Source organism: Theropithecus gelada, chromosome 3, assembly GCF_003255815.1.
Source record: "Theropithecus gelada isolate Dixy chromosome 3, Tgel_1.0, whole genome shotgun sequence".
Classification (NCBI taxonomy): Eukaryota; Metazoa; Chordata; class Mammalia; order Primates; family Cercopithecidae; genus Theropithecus; species Theropithecus gelada.
Window position 1 is genome coordinate 3675789 of NC_037670.1, and position 13953 is coordinate 3689741.

General features: G+C 43.0%; 1 protein-coding gene across 1 annotated transcript in view; it reads right to left on the bottom strand.

Annotated features, from left to right (window-relative positions):
* Positions 1-13953, bottom strand: part of GALNT17 (polypeptide N-acetylgalactosaminyltransferase 17) — a 596132-nt gene that overhangs the window by 164210 nt on the left and 417969 nt on the right. The gene's annotated exons all lie outside the window — the stretch shown is intronic.

Here is a 13953-nt window from a genome sequence, read left to right on the forward strand (position 1 = left end):
AAAGAGTAACCTGGAAATCAACCTGACCTTTCTCCCAGACTGCAAGCTCACTTCATTTCCTCTGGGAAGCCCAGAAAATCTCACATCTTGCATTTCCATTAAGGGAATCAGAGGCTGTGAGCACTCCTGTGCTCCTGGCAGAAGTAAACAAAAACTCTCCCTAGAGGCAGATAACACCGTCCTAGGTTACAAATTAACTTGATAAATAACTTTTGCTTTCTCTCTTCTCTCTTTTTTTTTTTTTTTTTTTGAGACAGAGTCTCATTCTGTCCCCTAGGCTGGAGTACAGTGGTGTGATCATAGCTCAATGCACCCACAACATCCCAGGCTCCAGTGATCCTCCTGCATTAGCCTTCCAAGTAGCTAGGATGACATGTCTTTGCCATGCACCTGGCTAATTTCTTTTTGTATATATTTTTTAAGAGACAGGATTTCACTATGCTGCCCAGGCTATACATAACTTTTTCAAACACAGTAGCTAACATCTCTAACACATAATCAAAGACAATCAAAAGCATTAGGAATCAAGAGGCCAAAAGTTAGACTTGTGTGAAAATAACAGAAAACAAAAAGAGAGGCACAGGACTTCCAGATACTGGAACTATTAGACTTATTAGAAAAAAATCTATGTTTACTGCAGTTAAGAAAATTAAAAAGCAAGCTTAAAATTTTTGACAGGAAACTGGAAATCACAAAAAGAGGCACAACACATTTGAACAAGGAAAAAGAGAAAAATCTAAAATCAAGAAGTTTAGTAACTAATATAAGGACTCAATGGATCGTTTATCAGCAGATTAGACACAGCTGAAGAGAGCATTAATGAACTAGAGGCTAAGTCAGAAGAAAGTATGCAGAATGAAGCACAGAGGGAGAAAAAGATGAAGAATACATAAAAGAGGGTAGGCAACATAAATAATACAATGATAAGATCTGACACTGGTTTGTGAAATCCCAGAGGGTAATAAACAGGGCAGAAGCAATATTAGAAGATATAATGAGTGAGAATGTCCCATAATTGAGGACAGAAATGAACCCTTATATTCAAAGTTCAACAAATCTCAAGCAGAACAAATAAAAAGAAATCTATCCTTAGACACATCATAATGGAAAATTTAAAAACAAAGGCAAAATCTTGTAAAAAGCCAGAAGGGGAAATAAAAAAAAATTAGAGATTTTTTAAAAAAAGTTTTTGTACAGAACTTTAATCAAAATATTATTGACCATAATGAAAAAATTAAAATCTAAATTTCTATCAATTGGGCTACAATTAAGTATATTTTGGCATAGTCCCATGATAAAATGAAAGTAGCTATTAAAACATCATTTAAAAAATACTGAATGAAGGCTGGGCATGGTGGCTCATGCCTGTAATCCCAGCACTTTGGGAGGCCGAGGTGGGCAGATCACTTGAGGTCAGGAGTTCAAGACTAGCCAGGCCAATGTGGCGAAACCCCGTCTCTACTAAAAATACAAAAAACTTAGCTGGGCGTAGTGGCACAGGCCTGTAGTCCCAGCTACCCAAGAGGCTGAGGCAGGAGAATTGCTTGAACCTGGGAGGCAGAGGTTGCAGTGATCCAAAATCACACCACTGCACTCCAGCCTGGGTGACAGAGCAGGACTTCATCTCAAAAAACAAAACAAAACAAAACAAAAAAACAACTGAATGATATCATAAAAAGTTCATGTCATAATGCTAGTTAAAAAGTCAAAACACAATCATAGCTATGTATGACCCATTACTTACTTACATATACAGTACAATAAAAAGCAATACGCTAAACCTGTTACCTATCATTATTTCTAGGTTGTAAGGTTGTGGGATATTTTTATTTTCTTCTTTAAATATTTTTCTATGCCTTTACAATGAACCTGTTGACTTTTGTAATTAGAAAAGAAGTGGTTTTGCTTAGTTTCATTTAAAAACATAACACTAGTACTCACTGTTCTCAATTTTAAATTGGGGCAGGACTCATCTGAGCTAGTAGTTATTTCGTACATAACACATTCTAATTATTCTGTCTTTAAAGTATGTTGGGTTCTGTGCGTTGAAAGACAAGCAGGAGACAGTTTTAGGTTGAAACATGGTTATTACTTGAACAGGGTCAGAAGATAGCTAAGAAAGTCACACGCTTTCTCTGGATGCCTTTATGGAGAGAATCTACGTTCTCTCAGAACCTCCTTTCCCTTGGATCCTCCTCTTCTGCATTCCCAGAACACCCATGAAACACAACAAGATTCTTTTTCCTCCAAAATTCTTCCAGGGGCTTGGTATGACCCCATTCCCTCCTGGGCTTGGCATATACCAAGCTGTGATAACAGAAAAGAACTTTTTCTAATACAACTTAAGGAGAAAAAAAGAAATACTCTTTTGGTATAATGAAACTTACATGAAGTCTTTATGTATATTGTAATATATTTATTCACCTACCTATTTATCTATTTATGACAGAGAGTCTCACTCTGTTGCCCAGGCTAGAATGCAATGGCATGATCATAGCTTACTGCAGCATCAAACTCTTTAGGCTCAAGAAACCCTCAATCCTCCAGCCTCAGCCTCCTAAGTAGCTGGGACTACAGGCATGCACCACCATGCCAGGCTAACTCGTGTACTTTTTATAGAGACAGAGTCTCACTATCTAGCCTAAGGTGGTCTTAAACTCTTGGGCTCAAGCAAGCTTCCCACCTTGGGCCTTCCAAAGTGCTAGGATTACAGGAATGAGCCACCATGCCCAGCCAAGATCTTTTCTAATGGTCTTGTAGATGCCTTCTTTTATCACCTCTTCAAGCCATATAGGTCTAAAAGCGTATGGAATTCCATTCCAGAAACAAGTCAACAAAGGAACATATATCCAGAAAGACTGGCAACTCTGCTTGAGTAATAGAAAGGCCAGCTGAAACGTGGACTGTACCATCCCTGCCCTCCTGAAGATCACAGCACACTGAAGGGATATATGCAAAGGCCACCAGGGTACCAGGTCCAGCAGCTGGCAAGGGGCATTCCTATCCATAACCCCCAGAGGCTCAGAAGCAAAGCTGTTTCTCACACACACCCTGCTCCCTGGCTTTCTGACTCAATGACGTAACCACAAGTTCAGTCAGTTATTTCACTGGAGGCTGATTCGTTGATAATCACAGGGAGACATAACACAAAGAATTAAGCAAGACTCTGTGGAAACAGGATTTTGGCTGCCTTTTTCCTTAATGAAAGCATTCCTTTCTGGAGGTGTCCACTCTGAGGAAGAAGAGACAGGACAATGTATTAGTCCATTTTCACACTGCTATGAAGAAATACCTGAGACTGGGTAATTTATAAAGACAAAGAGGTTTAGCAGACTCACAGTTCCACATGGCTGGGAGGCCTCACAATCATGACAGAACATGAAGGAGGAGCAAAGGCACATCTTACATGGTGGCAGGCAAGACAGTATGTGCAGGGGAACTGCCCTTTATAAGACCATCAGATATCACGAGACTTATTCACTATCAAGAGAACAGCACGGCAGAAACCTACCGCCATGATTCAATTACCTTCCACCAGGTTGTCCATGTTGAACTCTAAGGCCAGCCAGTTTCCTCCCTCCTCCCAAGAAAAGAAAAGATGGCATGGCCCGTGGCCACAAGGTGAAACCCCTACAACCCACGGGCAAGAAAGCATAAAAAAAGGTTGCTGTCCTTGTCATTTGGGGGTAGAGTGAGACAGGAATGCATCTCAACCACTCAAGAAAACAAAGAGATGAACAAAAATCCCCGTTTATATTAACTTTTTTTGTTTTTGAGACAGAGTCCCGCTCTGCTGCCCAGGCTGGAGTGTAATGGTGTGATTTTGGCTTACTGCAACCTCTACCTTCTTGATTCAAGCGATTCTCCTGCCTTAGCCTCCCAAATAACTGGGATTACAGATGCACACCACTAAACTGGCTAATTAAAAATCTTTTAAAAAAATTTTTGGTAGAGACAGGGTTTCACCATGTTGATCAGGCTGGTTTCGAACTCCTGACCTCAAGTGATCCACCCGCCTTGCCCTCCCAAAGTGCTAGGATTACAGGCGAGAGCCACCACACTCGACTCCTCTACGAACTTTTAACTCTCTCACATGGCTCTCAACTAAATCGATTCACACAATATGCTATAAGTGTCCTTAAAAAAAATCACTGTGTACAACTCATTTCTTTATCTGAAAAATAAGGAAAACAATTAGCTTCTGCCCCTATTACATATGGCTAATAACCTATTGTTTATGAAAGACTAGAGAATGGGTAATAAAAGCCACTTTATGAGATAGCTTTTATTGTACTTCCTGTATCATTAGAAAATTGCTTTCATTATCAATGAAAATAGTGACAGTCTCTCTTCTCTCAGTGCAGGTTTCACTCCTGCTGCTGGCTGAAACCAGAGGCCGGGCTCAAGTTTGAAACAGAATTTAAGGCTGGGTGCGGTGCCTCACGCCTGTAATCCTAGCACTCTGAGAGGGCAAGGCAGGCAGATCATCTGAGCTGAGGGAGTTCCAGACCCACCTGGCTAACATGGTGAAACCCTGTTTCTACTAAAAATTAGCTGGGCCGGGCGCTGTGGCTCACACCTGTAATCCCAGCACTTTGGGAGGCCAAGGCAGGCAGATCACTTGAGGTCAGGAGTTTGAGACCAGCCTGGCCAACATGGTGAAACCCCGTCTCTATTAAAATACAAAAATTAGCTGGGTGTGGTGACAGGAGCCTGTAATCCCAGCTACTCGGGAGGCTGAGCCATGAGAACTGCTTGAACTCAGGAGGGAGAGGTTGCAGTGAGCCAAGATGGCACCACTGCACTCCAGCTTGGATGATAGAAGGAGACTCCTTCTCAAAAAAAAAAAAAAAAAAAAAAAAAAAAAAAAAAAAAATTAGCCGGATGTGGTGGTACACGCCGTAATTCCACCTACTTGGGAGGCTGAGGCACGAGAATCACTTGAACCCAGGAGGCGGAGGTTGTAGTAAGCCAGGATCACGCCCCTGCACTCTAGCCTGGGTGACAGAGTGAGACTCTGTCTCAAGAAAAAAAGAAAAAAGAAAACCAAAGAAACAGAATTTAAGGAAAAAAAAAACAAACCAAAAAACCAAAATAAAGATAAAACCCTTAGTTCTTCCATTGTTTCAAGGCAGGAAAGTTTACCCAAATGTGAGTAAGTGGACCCATAAAAGGGTTTCTGAGAGGAGGCTAATGGCCTAACCATGGTACCCTTGCCCAGTGGTACCATGACTTTCAGTGTCTGAGATTTCTCATCTCTGAAATGGGAAGACCAAGAACAGCTACCATGTATGAACTGTTTCCTCTACGGCAGGTCCGAGGCCATGAACTTCATATACATGTAGGATCCCATTTCATTCTCACAGCAATGCTTTTAGGCAAGTAAGAGTACCTGCTTTTGAGAGCTGGAAACACTGAAGTTCAGAGAGGTTGAGTACCTTGTTCTAACACAGCTATGAAGATGCAAGCCTGAATCCCTTTGACATTCAGATGGTGATCACACAGGCTGCTTGCATTCAGAAAATCTAGCTCTAATCATAAATCACAAGGAAACCTGTCTGTCTCTTCTTGAGTGCTGGGCATAAAAGAAAAAAAGTTGTCAGCTGGGTGCAGTGGCTTGTGCCTATAATCTCAGCATTTTGGGAGGACAAGGTGGAAGGATCACTTGAGCCCAGGAGTTTGAGACCAGCCTGGGTAATATGACAAAAACCCATCTCTACTAAAAATTATAAAAAGTAGCCAGGAGTGGTGGTGCACACCTGTAGTCCCAGCTACTCAGGAGGCTAAGATGAGAGGATTGCTTCAGCCCGGGAAGCTGAGGCTGCAGTGAGCCACGATTATGCCACGGCACTTCAGCCTGGGTGACAGAGTGAGATGCTGTCTCAAAAAGAAAAAAAAAAAGTGTCCCTCAACAATTCATAATGACCTGTCCCTAAGATGGTTTGAGATTTATTCTGTTGTTGTTGTTGCTGAGACAGGGTCTTGCTATGTTACCTACACTGGTCTTAAACTCCTGGGCTCAAGCAATCACCCTGCCTTGGCCTCCCAAGGTGCTGGGATTACAGGCATGAGCCTCTGTGCCTGCTCAGATTTCAATTTACATTAGGTACATAGGAAACAGCAAGCCTAGAAATGTACATGAAGAATAGCCTTAGAAGATGACACCTAAGAGTGATGAGCAAAAGCAAATGAGAAAACTTACCGGAGAGATCCACATACAACCCAGAGCCAGACAACCCAGAATTTCATAGCTAAAGCTCCATCAAAGACGAGCTCTTAATAGATATTATAAACGCACGAGGAAACAATCCACTGTAAGTAAGACTCAGCAAATACGTAAGATTAGAACTCTCAAGAACTTGACATAATAGAACTATTAGACAGACACCGTAAAATACAATGTTCAAAATAAGTAAAAACCAGGCCAGCTGTGGTGGCTCATGCCTATAATCCCAGCACTTTGGGAGGCCAAAGCAGGCGGATCACTAGAAGCCAGGAGTTTGAGACCAGCCTGGCCAACAGGGTGAAACCCCGTCTCTACTAAAAATCTAAAAATTAGCTGGGCGTGATGGCACGTGCCTGTAATCCCAGCTACTCAGGGGGCTGAAGCACGAGAATCACTTGAACCCAGAGGCAGACGTTGCAGTGAGCCGAGATGGTGCCATTGCACTCCAGCCTGGGTGACAGAGCAAGACTTTGTCAAAAAAAAAAACAAAAACAAAAACAAAACAAACAAACAAACAAAAACAACAACAAAATGAGTAAAAACCTAAAAATAGGAGTCAAAACCATAAGAGCAAAACCCTGTGAAAAATAAACAGAGAGATGTGAAAAACAGCCGAGTGAAACTTCTAGAAATGAAAAAGAGTCTTTAGAGCTTAAAACACAGCAAGCAATCATCAAATAGCTTATATACACGAGGAGAAAAACAGAGGGGACAAGAGATAGGTTCAATGAAATTACCCTTTAGTGCATTAAAGAGATGGAAAATATGAAAAAGATACAAAATATGAAAGTTGGATTCTGATATGCAAACCCTAGCCAGTCAGCCACTAGAAGCTTGCCAATTTCTCCCTGTTGCCAACAATAGTGGGAATTACTAAACGCCCTACATTCAAGTAATTTGTAAAGAAAGCTTTCAAGTTTAATTTATCTAATGCATTTGATCCCCAGAAAATCCACGTGATGGGGGTGCAGGTATTAAATTACTTATCTCACAGATGAAAAAAAAAAAAAACTAAAGCTCAGAAGGATGTAAGAAACTTGCACAAAATGATACAGCTCATCCATGATGAAGGTGAAAATGAGATGCAATCTTCAGAATCCAAGAGTTTCCTCTCTACTGCATCCCTTCTTGATGGATATTCACCTTGAAGAAAGGGAGATGCCAACTGTAATGCTAAAAACTTCTAGAAATTTTTTGAAGTGTGAAGTCAACTACACCCCCCAGGCCAGAAAGCTATTTTCTTTCCTGGGCTTTGGAGAGCCTCCTCTATCTGCTTAGGTTGATTGACTCTGCACTTGCAGAGGATGAAAGACAAAAGACTGGGTTCCAAAAGAATAGATTGCTAGCTGCAGCCGGTTCTCAGAACTAACCCTTATTATGCCAGACTTTATCCTTTAGGGTAGGCATGAAATCATGCCTCAAAGAGTTAAAAGGCCAGGTGAGGTGGCTCACATCTGTTATCCCAGCACTTTGGGAAGCTGAGGCAGGTGGAACACCTGACATCAGGAGTTCGAGACCAGCCTGGCCAGCATGGTAAAACCCTGTCTCTACCAAAAACACAAAAATTAGCTGGGTGCAGTGGCATGCGCCTGTAATCCCAGCTACTCAAGAGGCTGAGGCAGAAGAATCTCTTGAATCTGGGAGGCAGAGGCTGCAGTGAGCCTAGATCATGCCATTGCGCTCCAGCCTGGGCGACAGAACAAGATTCCATCTCAAAAAAAAAGAAAGAGAGAGAGAGAGAGAGAGAGTTAAAGAAGCCAGTAACTCTCAGAAATTCTTCAGTTTGCAGGACAGCAGATAAGAAAAAAAACAACCTGCTGAAACACTGCAACTCCCTCTGCTTGTGAGATAACAAAACTGGCTGAAATCAGTTAGACCCGATATGACCAACAGGATTTTGCATAGAATGAGCCTGTGGATATCATAGCTTGAATTTCCAGGCATGTTTCATACTAACTCCCCCTGAATTTGCAAGAGACCCATGAGGAGGCATGAAGAGATAAGTGTACGCGTCCGAGGACTTTCCAGATCTCTGTTTTCCTTCCACCAATCACCTGCAAATCTCAGAATCCACCTGCTAAATATTTTCTGATTAAAATTCCTGCCTTAAAGCCAGCACACAGAGACAGATTTGAGCCAGACTCCTGTCTCCTGGTTAGTCGACTAGCAATAAAAAGCTGTCCTTTTCTCAAAAACTTAGTGTCATAGTATTGGCTTCCAGCACACTGGGAAGCAAGACCCTTTTGTTTGGTAACAGAAGAATCAACAATGCATTATTCATTTCCTACATATTTTAGGGAGAAATAACTTGGATGGGAACTATGTCAGGGTCAATCTCACAGGCAGGGCACAAGATGAGAAACATATTCACAGCCATGGGATGAAACCGTAACTCCAACATGGGTTACTGAAATTCTCTGTCCAAAGACAAGAAAAAATAAAATTCTTTTGGTGTGTGGGCTATTTTTTTTTTTTTTTTAACAAAGGTCAGGCATTTCCCCACTCTGAACACTGAAGTTACTCAAGCTCCCTGTTCCTGAGAAACCCTCCCACACCAGACAGGTTTGATTTCTACAGTCTTACAGCTCGAATTTAAAAGTTATCAGGACTCAATACATCTGCCAGGTGGGATCTTAAATCTGATGAGGTTGTGGATTCATTAACCTTGGCTGAAGGAGTCGGGGTAAATCTGTTTGCAAAATCTCTGTCGTATATTTTAATTCTCAAAGGGACAGGGAAAGTAGAATGCAAATCGCTGTATCCCACTCCAACCACATGTTTGACAATTTCCATCGCTGCCTCCAGATTATCGTTATCTTTTTTTTTTTTGGGACGGAGTCTTGTTCTGTCGCCCGGGCTAGAGTACAGTGATGCCATCTCAGCTCACTGCAACCTCCACCTCCCGGGTTCAAGTGATTCTCCTGCCTCAGCCTCCCGAGTAGCTGGGACTACAGGCACCCGCCACCACGCCTGGCTAATTTTTCGTATTTTTAGTAGAGGCAGGATTTCACCATGTTAGCCAGGATGGTCTTGATCTCTTGACCTCGTGATCTGCCCGCCTTGGCCTCCCAAAGTGCTGGGATTACTGTGCCCAGCGATTATCATTATCTTTTAGTGAAGAGTGACTTCTCCCAGAGTTGCAGAAAAATCGTCAGCAAAGCAAGTGGATTTTCTAGGTTTTTTCTTTTTTTAATTCCAATAAATGTAACGGGTAATACTTTAAATGTATATTTTATTACACAGTTATATGTATGGGCCACCTTCCTAGAAGTGTTCTATTTAATCGTAGAGCATGACAATGTTATATGTATTTAATTCACAAATCAGAAAAGGAGGTTTGAAGCCCCCTCTCTGGACTCCAAGCAAGCTCTGCTCCCTGCATCTCAGGCATTTATTCCATTCGACCTTCTATTGCAGTGATTCACCTGCACGATCTGGTTCCCCTGCTGTAAAATGTATCCCTGTTTTATTCCCTGTTCTGTATCATCGCCTGCATTTAACACAAGGTTTTTCACTCAGTAAGTGCTCTATATGAATGAATGAACGGGCCTGATTCCCATACTCTTTCTTCAGCAACTGTTCTGCTTAAATAAGACGTCGTCTCTGAAACGGGCCTCCCTGTGTGTGTATTCCTGGGAGAGCAGCAGTAATTCAGAAAGAAATAATGTGCAAGTAACCCAATGGTGATTTAGTAATATTTACAATGAGGTTATCCTTTCCTTTGTCATTTTAGATGTGCAGCTTGATTGCATCGGGTTCTCTGGAAGATTAACAGCAAGGCATCCCAGCCTCAGTTCCAATCTCCTTACAGTGTTAGGAATCAGGGAAAGGGTGGCTTAGTGACATGACACAGGTCAGCGGGGCGGTCTCTGAAAGGAAACGAGGTGAGGCCGGGGCAGGGGAATTCTCTCTCCACACTGAAAACCAGTGATCACCGTTTCTTTTTCTTTTTGTTATTTTCTTTTTTTGAGACAGAGACTTGCTGTGTCATCCAGGCTGGAATGCAGTGGTGAGATCTCGGCTCACTGCAACCTCCGCCTCCTGGGTTCAAGCGATTCTCCTGCCTCAGCTACCCGAATAGCTGGGATTACAGGCGCCTGCCACTATGTCTGGCTAATTTTTGTATTTTTAGTAGAACTGGGGTTTCACCATGTTGGCCAGTCTGATCTCAAACCCCTGATCTCAGGTGATCCACCCGCTTCGAGAAGTGTAGTTCAGCCAGGCCCAGCACACATATGGCCAGGCCATCCACCGTACACAGCATTTTTTTTTTTTTTTAGACAGTGTCTCGCTTTATTGCGCGGGCTGGAGTGCAGTGGCATGATCTCTGCTCACTGCAACCTCCGCCTCCAGGGTTCAAGCGATTCTCCTGCCTCAGCCTCTTGAGTAGTTGGGATTACAGGTGTGCACAACCACACCTGGCTAATTTTTGTATTATTATTATTTTTTTTTAGTAGAGACGAGGTTTTACCATATTGGCCAGGCTGGTCTTGAACCCCTGGCCTCAAGTGATCCACCCACCTTGACCTCCCAAAGTGCTGGGATTCCAGGCATGAGCCACAGCACCTCGCTGGTCACTGTTTCTTTAGCTTAACTCTTTGACGTGTCTTAAAGAATCCAGGGCAGGCAAGCACAGAGTACTAATCTAAGGCAGAGAGAAGCAGACCTAAAGCAGCTGTTGAGAGTTAACTGATCCTGTGTTAACTATGAAAATGGCCCACTGGTGAATGCTGTCATCGGGGCAGTTTGAACCTCCTGCTCTAGCTTGTGAATTACATGCATATAACACTGTCATGCTCTAGGATTAAACAGAACATTTCTACTCCTAGGAAGGTGGCCCATAAATATACCTGTGTAATAAAATATACATTTAAAGCTATTAGCTGCGTCATTTGTTGGAATAAAAAAAAAAAAATAGAAAAAACCCCAAGTGTCCATCAGTAGGTCCTGATTAAAATACTCTACAAGGGGAGATGGAGGCCTTTGGTCTCTTGAGTCACTGCTGTAAGCCCAGCACCTACACACCACAGGGATACACAGTAGGTGCTTACTACATAGTTGTTTACTAGATGAACGAAATAACATTTAACTGTTAAAAAGGCCAGGCATGGACCAGACACAGTGGCTCACAACTGTAATCCCAGCACTTTGGGCGGCCAAGGTGGGTGGATCACTTGAAGTCAGGAGTTCGAGACCAGCCTGGCCAACATAGTGAAATCCCATCTCTACTGAAAATACAAAAATTAGCCGGGCGTTGTAGCTGGCACCTATAATTCCAGCTACTCAGGAGGCTGAAGCGGGAGAGTCGCTTGAACCCAGGAGGCAGAGGTTGCAGTAAGCTGAGATCGCGCTACTGCACTACAGCCTAGAGGACACAGCAAGACTCCATCTCAAAAAAACACACAAAAAAAAAAACAAAAAAAAAGAGGCCAGGCAGGCGCGGTGGCTCACAACTGTAATCACAGCACTTTGGGAGGCTGAAGCAGGAAGCTGCTTAAGCCCAGGAGTTTAGGACCAGCCTCAGCAACATACCAAGATCTTGTCTCTACAAAAAAAAAAAAAAAAAAAAAAAAAATTAATTAGCCAGGAGTGGTGGCTACTTGGAAGTACCAGCTACTTGGAAGGTTGGGGCAGAAAGTCCCAGTTACTTGGAAGTCTGGGGTAGCTACTTGTGCTACCATAGTAGCTCCAGACTATAGCCCCAGCTACTTGGGCTCAGGAGTTAGAGGCTGCAGTGAGCTGTGATCATGCGTCTGGGCAAGAGAGCCAGACCCTGTCTTAAAAAAAAAAAAAAAAAAAAAAAAAGGTGGGACTAAAGTCCTGAAATAGATATGTGTCCATATGTGTCTTTGATGCATTCAGTGAAAAAAACAAGTTACAGAATAATTTAAATGACATACTCAAAGTTTGACACATCGGAGGTGCTATAAAAATATTTGCTGGAAAAATATGTGTGTTGGATTGATGTCGAAGGCACCACGCATATTCATGAGTGCATGTACCTGTACACGTGCACACGCACACATCTTTGTAAAGGCATAAGCAACAGGGGCTGGAAGGCTCTACACCAAGCTGTTCAAAGGAAAAGAGTGAGATAAGGGGTTTTGAGCTTATATAATTAATTCTCAATAGGTTCCTTTTTTTTTTTTTTTTAACAATAAACACAGTTCTATTTTTACCATTCAAAAGGCAGTTTAATAACCGCAACCTCCAGGAAAAACTCCCCATGCCAAGGGCCCAGAGAGATCATGAAGAATCAAAAACCATTGAGTATCCTGAGGCTGGGCATGGTGGCTTATGCCTGTAATCCCAGCACTTTGGGAGGCCAAGGGGTGCAGATCACTTGATGTCAGGAGTTTGAGACTAGCCTAGCCAACATGGTGAAACCTTGTCTCTGCCAAAAAATACAAAAATTAGTTGGGCATGGTGGTGCATGCCTGGAATCCCAGCTACTCGGGAAGCTGAGGCAGGAGAATCAATTGAACCTGGGAGGTGGAGGTTGGGGTGAGTTGAGATGGCACACCGCACTCCAGCCTGGGCAACAGAGTGAGACTCCTCAAAAACAAAAAAAAAACCCAAACATTGAGTATCCTGAGCCTCCCTCACCCTCCCTCCCTCTCACTGTCCCTCCTTCCTTTCTCTCTTCCTCCATCCCTTCCTCCCTCCCTCCATCCTTCTGTCCATCCTTCCCTCCCTCCTCCTTCCCTCCCTCCTCCCTCCCTCCCTCCTCCTTCTCTCCCTCCTCCTTCCCTTCCTCCCTTCAACAGAAAATGAGACCAGCAACAGAGGACATAAGAGTTCCAAGGGCTCAGCCCCTGAGCTCAGAGAGAGTGGTGCAGAGGCTGCAGAAACCCACTTTTAAAAGGGGGTTAATTGGACAGTGGAAAAGCTATTCCCGCCACCACATTACCAAAAAAAGGGAGGTTGATAAGGGCGATTGATCATTTTATTTCATCACTTCAAGGGACTGAAAGATCTTTCGCAGGCACTGAACTCTCACTCTCAAGTTTAAAAGCTTTTAAATCAATTTTATTAGGTTAACTGATGATAGCTTTGGTGCACTTTGCTCTGCAATCTGTCGCGTCCCGTCGGGTTGACTGAAAAGCTTGAAGTGGAGTTCTCCGTGCCCTCATTCTTGCTGAAGACAAGACGCGTAGGGGGTGATGTTGCGTCCACGTGCTGCTGGTTTAAGGGCTGATGGAATGAGAGGTTATTTCCTCTTTCGTGGAGGAGAGGGGTGCTTGAAATAGCCGTGGCAAGCTCTGCCTTCCAGGGTTTCAAGTGGACTCATAAAAACGTAATTGGAGCAGAAGACGCATTTAGAATTTTCTCTTTCGTCTTAAATATCTTTAACCACTCCAAGTGTTCTAAGTACAAAATTATCAATGTTCGTTCAGTTAACAGCTGAGCTCTTTCTTTGTGCCAGTTGTTATATATATTAGTTTCCGAAGGCTGCCTTAACCACTTAGCACAAACTGGATGGCTTACATCTGAAGTTTATCCTCTTAGAGTTCTCTGTAGGCCGAGAGTCCAAAATCAAGGCGTAGGCAGGCTGTTCTTCCTCCATGGCCCCAGGGGAGAATCTGCCCTTGACTCTTGTAGTCTCTGGTGGTCGCAGGAATTCCTTAGTCTGTGATCACATAATCCCAAATCCAGTCTGCATCCTCTCATGGCCTTCTCTCTCTGTGTCTTTTTCTCTTCAACTTTTTTTTTGGTTTGTTTTTGTT